Below are 10,033 nucleotides of genomic sequence, written 5' to 3'. Positions count from 1 at the left end.
TTTAAACTAGGAGATAAGTTTTTTCCAGAGTTGTCTTCCAGTCGCTGTGTTAAGCAGTAATGAAGTTAAACTGAGACACCTCACTCTCGCTAAACCCCGCCCACACATACGTGTTTTCAGACACGCCTCTCTCTCTCCCTCTCTCTCTAAACACACCCATATACGTGTTTTCATCGTAGCCAGTACGTTCTGTCAAAATGTCAATCACGGCGGTAGAACTATGGTTTGTGTTTTTCCTGACCGACAGTTCTGTAGGTACACCTAATTTATGGCCAGGGGTGGTGGGGGTAACCCTATCCACTGTATCAGTGGGTCTTTTTGGCACCTGTATGTCTGGGTTGTGTCCTTCCATTCCTGGGGGTGTGTGTTTTGTGTACTGTGGGGGATCTCCCCCAACAAATGTGTTTATGTTAATGACACTGTTGTGAAACGTGTTTCTCCCTGAATTAATCACACACAAATGTATACCTTTTTGTGGTCTAAGAGAATGTTTGTTTCTGAACTTACTTTTGTGGTATTGTTTTATTTTGAAGCTTAAGGATGGTTTAGGGAAATATGTCTGAAAAGAATATCAATGTTTAATATGGGTGTGTGTTTTTGTTACTGTGTGGGTTATTTTGTTTGTGTAAACACATTGTTAGAAAAGCATGATGGTTGAATGTGAATATATATGAGCAGAATGTTTGCTTGTGAAATATATGAAAAAACTGTTGATTACGTGTTTGGGAGAACGGCGTGACTTTGAATAAACATTTACTGAAATAAAAACCCCTGAAACAGATAAACCATCGATGTGGCCAAAGAAATGTAAAAAATGTTTTTACATATATTCTAAACATAAACCTTTAGGAGGTAAAACGTTTAAAAGTGCTGTTTAAAAGAATCGTGCGTTTTGTTTCAACTATAAACAAGATTTTGGAAAATGGTCTGCCAACGAGGATACTTACACAGAACTGCCGTTAAATACATATGATTTTGTCTATGCTTTGACATCCCATGTCCCCACTGGCTGACAGTCAAGTCATGTACATTTAGGCCCTCTGTCACACTGTTTGATCTGAATGTGTGATCTTTCCTGGCAGTTGTCTGGCTGTGTGTGAGAGAGACATGTGATTTCTGGGGGTTTTGCTGACCAGAATGCTTACAAATGTGTATATGTTAACGAATTAAGGAGAGAGTCGTGCGTCTCAGTGCGTAAATAATGGTTAAGAAGTTGTAGTTAAAACACAGAAGAATCTCTGCAACTATCTGTTACAATGGCTGCTCCGAGAAATCCTAATACCCCTAGAGGAATGCTGTGTATTCACCAACAAGAGGATCTGTTGAAATGAGAGAGGACCTGACTTCTGCTCCAAGAAAAAAAAACCCCAAGATGTTAGTTTGGCAATTTATTCATGAAGATATTGTAAAGACGTTGTTGTTTAACCCTGAGCAGGGCGTTAACAACTCCAAAGATCGTGTCTTAAGGCCGAGGGTTTTTTTAGGAGGTAGAAAAACATGTAAAGATGATGTTTTAAAGGAAATGGGTGTTTCGTCCATAATGGTAAAAAATAAAAAATGGTTGTACGGCAATGTGAAATAAATCGGTGGAGACATACTGAGTACACTTCTGTTCCACAGTCTATAAGGATCCCCACCATTAATGTAGTGTGAAAAATGTACATACCCCCCGTGACTACATTGGTTAAGGTTTAAACATTTTTATTTTGTGATGGCAGAAACACAAAACTGTTGTACATATGGTATCTGGTGATTTTAGAATTAGACCCCAACTGTCAAATATGTTTTGACATAGAATGTGAATTGCTTTGTCAGGCAAAGAGCACCATGGTATGGAAAGAGTATGATGAGGTAATCTAATGCTGAGGAGTTCTACAGTACTTTGACTTGGGAACATTCCAACATGGCCCTCAGAGAGGCATTATCTAAAGTACGTACATATAATATAGATCAGATCACCAGTATGTCTTTACCCACTCCTGATCTGTAGTCAAAATGATTAGTTTATTTACTTGTATGGGTTTTATGACAGTGAGCAGTCATATACACTATAAGCCAAAGTTATAGAAACAGGAGAGTTATTTGTAAAGGTTTCAAAATATTTTAACAGTTGAGGCATATTTCCAACAGAACAGAATATTAGACATTTAGTGTAAACTAGGGTAAAAAAAATTCTCTGAAATATATCGGTGAAAATATTTTTCCATTTTAAAGGCCTCATATTAGAAACGATAGTACAGCCTTTGTTGATAAGTTACCAACTCATACTTTATAACAATTTGTTTAGGAGCATCTGAATCTGGCAAACAACTTTTATTCCATTTAGGCATGCAATAAAAGTTAATAAACAAATTAGGAAGAAATGACTTGTACACTACTGCTGCGGGTATTAAGTCAAACCATTTTGTTCAAACTTCAGTGTGATCCATAGAGTAGCAGAAACCTATGGCACCTTATGAATACCATGTGGAGGATTAAGTTGACTAGTCACTTACAGTTACAAAGGCATATCCTTGTGCAGGATCACCTTCGCACCAGCTTTGCCCATTGACACGTCTTCTACCATGTCAACATATAAGAAAAGGCAAAAAGTAATATGAGATGTATACGAATATATTTTATCAAATATAAGACATTATAAGGAAGAAACATAATAATATTATTTAACATGGTCTTCCAATCAGCCCTCTTAAGTGTAAGAGCATTATCAGTATTGTACGGCAGTTGGGACAGTAGTTAGCTTTCAGATGTCAGATGAAAGACAGCTTTTTGAGTCACAGTGCCAAACTACTGGCAGAATATTTTGATCCTTCTTTTTCAGCATAAAGGACTGGCATTTATTTAACAGACAGATGGCACAGCCGTATACTTGGTCAGAGGATTTAGGAATTTTTTTAAGAAAGGTTCGTTGTTTTTGTTCTTTTATCATAGCTTCAGTTTGTATACTTACTTTGGTTAGTGTCTTAAACTGTTTTATTAGGTGGTGACAGATTTGGTTAACAGGGAATGATGATAGGTGAAGATTAAGTTCATATGCATGTACAAAATAAAACTGTCTATATCTATATTTGTCTGCAATGTATCTGTTTAAGCACCACTTTATTAGCGATGAATAGCCCATTAACTAATTCATAGACCCCCTTTCTACCTTTTTAACTTCGTTATACATGTTTTGTTTCAAGCATTGTGTGCAGAAATTGCAAATCATTAATCTGAAGGTTAAGGGATCCTTAGACTTTTGCTTCTTCAGCATCAACAAAGTATAAACAAAGACTAAACTCAGAAACAATATAACTGTCTGGTTGTGATCAGAATAAAAAGCAAAGTGAAAGGTGACTTCACTCCCAAAGCGCTAAATGAGATTTCTCTATGTTCTATATGACCTTTCTACAGTATATGACATTAAGTCCTAGTTTCCAGCCATCATTACAGCATAGGAGAGGAAATCTTTGTTCATCAGATGTGTGATGTACATCTAGACAATCTGATAAACTACACACAACATTCATGTTGAGAAAATTCAGCTTGCTCTTTGTTCCAAAATAACATTGGACCAGATCCATAGTTTACATCATCTGCTCACATGTATTTAATCTGTATTACGAGTACTGAACAAGTTAGAGGAAGAGAACGTGTAGCTTTACTGTTCATTGGAACTTTATTGTTTATTTGGATCTGTCTTGAATCATTTTCATATTCAGATTTTTAAAAAAATTCATTTCATTATGATTTTTTATGAAGTACCTTCAACCTAGGAGAGTCTGGCATCTAACATAACGTATGAATGTAGGAACATGGATTTTCAAAATGCGCTCCACCGGCACCCTAGTTGAAAAGCAAGTCAACCATGTCAAATCTTCAAAGATCAGGCAGTCCCGGAGTAAGGAAAATAAAAACACATCACCTATTTAGATTATATCTATGATTAAATTCACATTCAATTAAGAAATGAAGCTCATGTTAAGGCTATGTCTTCCACAGATGACTTCAGAAGAAATTGATGACCGATTGCCTAGGCATTTTGCCTCCATTTAAAATAAACACTCACATGCAGATACAGAAGGTATGATATTGTGCACAAAGGCAAGACAGACTGGAATATTTGAAATGAAATTTATAATATTTGCAATGATGGATACGAACCATATGAAAACCAAGTAGATGAAACAGTGTGGAACAGTGGCTGGTGACTCAATATTCTTGTAATTTACTGCATTTGTAATGATGATGATTTTTCAGATGAACTTGAACACTCTTTTGGTGGATTCGTGTTAAAAATATGTTCTGCCTGTGATTGATTTCACAAAATATATCCATTAAATCTGCATTGCAAAAATAGATCAATAACTAAATTAATTTATTTTAAAAATCTGAGCAAATTTGTGATATGAAAGGTTTCCCATGATTGGAGATAATGTGCCACAAACCCTGGCACCAAGGATTCCATATAATCCGGGGCATACACTCCTTCACCTATGAACAACAAAACACAGAATGTGACCATATAGGGCCATGATCTGTTAAACCAGAAAAGTATCAGAAGTCCAGATAAGACTAATGAGTTCATTGTCATGACTTTTTGCATGGCATATGTTTCCATATTTTCATCATAGGCTGTGGAATTATATCTCGGAGTACTCTGTACAAGATTTTACATACAACTAGTTCTAAACAACCACAATAGTCCGGGATTTGTGTATTAGACCTGTACCTGAGCATTTTGCTTATAAATATATACTCTCTATCTGAAAACATTCAAATCCCTGTCAGAAATTAAGGTTAATTTTCAGACATTAATGCTAGTGTACAATACATCTAATGTATTAATGTATGGAGTTAAGTTTTTTCTTCATATGATGTGTATGTGATGTAATTGACTTAACAAATCTCTACAGCATGATGATTCATTGATGGAACTAATTTGCATTATAATGAAACTTTATAGCAACAGAGGTACATTTCATGAGGTTTGGCACCCAGCAGTCCAAATACAGGCAAACAATTAGCAATTTGCAATCTTTTCATGTGACTCCTTTCAGAAAATGGTCTTTCTTTGTTTCTTATGCACACAGAACCTACTTTTCTTTTCATGAAATCACACACCAATTTACTATTCCTGTATAGGGGTTTGAGTAAATATAGATAAACTCATTACTGTACTGTAGCTCTCAGAGTTACTACACTACCCCCACTTGGTAATTCAGGCCGTAACATCATCTTGTTAACAAATACCTCCTCAAAATCCTTGTGGCCAGGCTGAACTGCAGGAAGGAATTGTTAACAAGATGATGTTACGGCCTGAATTACCAACAAAAACACACACCCATATTAAACATTCTTTTCAGACATATTTCCCTAAACCATCCTTAAGCTTCAAAATAAAACAATACCACAAAAGTAAGTTCAGAAACAAACATTCTCTTATACCACAAAAAGGTATACATTTGTGTGTGATTAATTCAGGGAGAAACACGTTTCACAACAGTGTCATTAACATAAACACATTTGTTGGGGGAGATCCCCCACAGTACACAAAACACACACCCCCAGGAATGGAAGGACACAACCCAGACATACAGGTGCCAAAAAGACCCACTGATACAGTGGATAGGGTTACCCCCACCACCCCCACCACCCCTGGCCATAAATTAGGTGTACCTACAGAACTGTCGGTCAGGAAAAACACAAACCATAAATTAGCCCTCTAGTTCTACCGCCGTGATTGACATTTTGACAGAACGTACTGGCTACGATGAAAACACGTATATGGGTGTGTTTAGAGAGAGAGGGAGAGAGAGGGAGAGAGAGAGGCGTGTCTGAAAACACGTATGTGTGGGCGGGGTTTAGCGAGAGTGAGGTGTCTCAGTTTAACTTCATTACTGCTTAACACAGCGACTGGAAGACAACTCTGGAAAAAACTTATCTCCTAGTTTAAACATCTTTTAACCAGCACTTTAACATTTTTACCTCGTAAGGATCTTTGTTTAGAAGTCGTGTAATATGCGCTATTCTTTTTAAACAGCTCTTTTAACCATTTTTACCTCCTAAAGTTTTTATGTGTTTTTTTGGAAACCTAGTAATACGGATTCTTTTTAAACAGCTCTTTTGATCATTTTTACATCCTAAAGGTTTGTGTTTAGAATGTATGTAATACAAACGATTATTTTAAACAGATTTATTTATTTATTTTTTTTTAAAGACGCTTTAACTCCTAAACTTTTTATTCAAAGGTAAAACGGGATCCCTAAAAAACATAATCAACAATTGTTTTCATTTATTTCACAAAACAAATATTCTACTCATATATGTACACATTCAAACATCATGCTTTTCTAACAATGTGTTTAGACAAACGAAATAACGCCACAAAGTACCACAAACACATCCCCATATTAAAAACATTATTTCTTTTCAGACGTATTTCACCCCACCAAAAACCAAACTCATTAACATAAACACCTTTCGTTGGGAGGGGGACTATTCCCCCCCAACACACACCTCTCCACAACACCCCCAGACACAAAGGAGCCAGATTGATCATCTGATAAACTCCATAGGGTTACCCCCCTCACCACCCCTACAGACCTGTCAGTCAGGGAAGCACAGAGGGTCATAAATTATCACACACAACACTTTGATTGACAGTTTGACAGAAAGTGTATGATATAACTACTCATGAGTATGCTGAACTGTATTTTTGTCCAGGGAATGAATTTGTACTTTCCAATCACTATGTAGACAAGAGCCATGTTTGTGGAAAGAGATATACCCTTTAAGCTATACAGCAACGACAACCTGATGGACTTGTTTCTTTCCCTTGTGCAAGCTAAATGAGCTGCAACACAAATGTATGCATGTGAGAGTTGTCTGGACTTTATTCCTGTCCAGACAACTCTTGTTCTGCCTCCTAGTGGAGTGTTGAGAACCAAGAATGCCACAGATGGCCGAAGAATTTCTTTTTCATTCTTGAAAGACTGTTAATGAAACCATTCAACTGAAATCTTGGAATATGGGAGCCAGTTATCCATGACTGTGTGTATATGCATATTTGGAAGCCGTTTTCCTTTCCTCAGTTTAAATTATGTGTCATTTTTGTTATTTCTGAAATAAAATGCATTTTTTGTTAAATAAATTTCGTGCCTGTTTTATGATGTGGCACCACATAGAATGAAGGAATTTGATCGGAGGTAACTTTTTTTATTATTATTTATCTCCAGGAGAAAAACAACAACTCAATGTTGGTTTTAGAATTTTCTATTTGCTAACATTAATTGCACCCCAAAGGTTAATATATTCATAACTCCCAATAACTACTGCATGAGGATAAAACAGTGTGTGTGTGTATATATATATATATATATATATATGTATATATATATATACACACGTTATTCAATCATTTCCCATCAGTATGAAAGTAAAGAATTGGAAACGGCATCTGTTGTATTAGTAAAAGAATAAATAAATAAAATAAAGATAATAAAAATGTTTCTATACTGGATATTTACAGTATTCATCACGTGAAAGGTCACAGTGTGTAACATAAGCCAGTGTTTTTAAGATGATCCTGTATAATTTAGTGTCCTATGAGAGTATGGTGAGCGTGATGGTCCCTTTGTTTTTTAAAAAAAATACCAACAGCCTCCTCATGCGTGACTCCCTCTAAACTCTGACCGTTGACTGCGACTATCTGATCCCCGCGCTTTAGATGCCCATCCTCTGCGGCTGCATCCTACGCACACACACACGGAGTCAGTATACAAAAATATATAGGATACACAATTCTGAATTTGTAATAAAGACTTGTACCTTCCAAAACACTGTTTTTACATAGATGGGCAGGTTGCCATGGGGACTGAGCTCTCTCTGTACATTGCTGCATTCATGCTTTTCATCTTGAAAAGCATCCCCACAGCATGAAGCTCCCACCACCATGCTTCACTGTAGGGATGGTATTGGCTAGGTGATGACTGGTGCCTGGTTTCCTCCAGACATGACGCTTGCCATTCAGGCCATCAGACCACAGAATTTTGTTTCTCATGGTCCTTCAGGTGCCTTTTGGCAAACTCCAGGTGGGCTGTCATGGACCTTTTACTGAGGAGTGGCTTCCATCTGGCCACTCAACCATACAGGCCTGATTGGTGGAGTTCTGCAGAGATGGTTGTTCTTCTGGAAGGTTCTCCTCTCTCCACAGAGACACGCTGGAGCTCTGTCAGAGTGACCATCGGGTTTTTGGTCACCTCCCTGACTAAAGCCCTTCTCCCCCGATCGCTCAGTTTGGCCGGGCGGCCGGCTCTAGGAAGAGTCCTGCTGGTTCCAAACTTCTTCCATTTACAGATGATGGAGGCCGCTGTGCTCACTGAGACCTTCAATGCTGCAGAAATGTTTCTGTACCCTTCCCCAGATCTGTGCCTAGATACAATCCTGTCTCGGAGGTCTCCAGACAATTCCTTGGACTTCATGGCTTGGTTTGTGCTCTGACATGCATTGTTAACTGTGGGACCTTACATAGACAGGTGTGTGCCTTTCCAAATCATGTCCAATCAACTGAATTTACCATAGGTGGACTCCAATCAAGCTGTGGAAACATCTCAAGGATGATCAGTGGAAACAGGATGTACCTGAACTCAATTTTGAGTGTCATGGCCAAAGGCTGTGAATACTTATGTACTTTTTAAAAAAAATGTTTTTAATAAATTTGCAAAGATTTCAAACAAACTTCTTTCATGGTGTCATCATGGGGGGAATTGTTTGTAGAATTTTGAGGAAAATAATGAATTTAATCCATTTTGGAATAAGGCTGTAACAAAACAAAATATGGAAAAAGTGAAGCGCTGTGAATACTTTCCAGATGGTGACCTCAGAGCTCCAGCTAGAGACCCACCGGGAGGTCTCAGCTTCGGAGCTCCAGTCCGAGGTCAACGAGGCGAGCTCGGGGCCCCAGCCCGAGGTCAATGAGAGAAACTCCCAGGTCAGGTTCAGGGTCGTAGAGGAAGCCCCGCTGTCCTGTCCTGTCCTGTGGAGAAAGCTGTCCCATGGTCCTGTCCTGCCAAGTGTCCTGCTGTCCTGTCCCGCCGAGAAAGCTGTCCCGCTGTCCTGTCCCGTCGAGGAAGCTGTCCCGCTGTCCAGTCCCGCTGGGGAAGCGGTCCCACTGTCCTGTCCCACCGAGGATGTCGCCCCGAGCTCCAGCCCCACGGTGGATGTCGCCCTGAGCTCCAGCCCCACAGTGGACATCGCCCCATGCCCCAGCCCCGCTATCTGTCGGCTGCCCTGCAGAGGCCATTCTGTTTCCTGGTGCAGCAAAGGACAGGTTACCCAGGGGACCAGGACATCAGTGATGAGTTTACACCTATAAAAAACTATCTGAAGTGGCTGTTTTATCTATGGCCACTCCCACAGCCCAGCTGACAACTCCCGCAGTTATTTTTGCACCTTCCAGCGATGAACGCATACTTCTCCAACTATTCATCTTTAAGGATTTGCTTAAGTGTGTATCCAGTAGCTCATGCTGCATTCAACTTTCAGATATAAAGTGAGAAGAACTATGGATGCCTCAATGTGTTGTCTTTTGTTAGGATTGCCAGATAACTGTGATGAGAGATGAATATACGTCCTCAAAACAGCAAACAAATTTGTGGCTGTTGATTGAATTAAAGCAAATGAATTATATAATGTGGTATAGCTAATTAATTTAAAGGTAAGAAGGGCTGCTTTTCTTTTCTGTTCATGCTTTGAGCAGTCATGTTGATTTGACGTCACTTGGCAAACTCAGGGTTGAAGAGAGCGTCCCGAGTTCCTTCATTTTGGATGTCTCCATTTTTATTTGTTAGTTGGAGAGTTACTTTTTGGCTTAGTTTGGATGTGTATCTTTTATTTACTTTAATATTTATTAATAGTTTATATATATATATATATATATATATATATATATATATATATATATATATATATAAATATCGGCTGACCTCCATATATTGTGTTATAATAAGTATTTCTCTTAGTGCTTCTTCAATTCCATCAAGTGTTGTAGCAT

This window comes from Ictalurus punctatus, chromosome 29 (assembly GCF_001660625.3).
Source record: "Ictalurus punctatus breed USDA103 chromosome 29, Coco_2.0, whole genome shotgun sequence".
Lineage (NCBI taxonomy): Eukaryota > Metazoa > Chordata > Actinopteri > Siluriformes > Ictaluridae > Ictalurus > Ictalurus punctatus.
Note: the sequence above shows the minus strand (reverse complement) of the source record.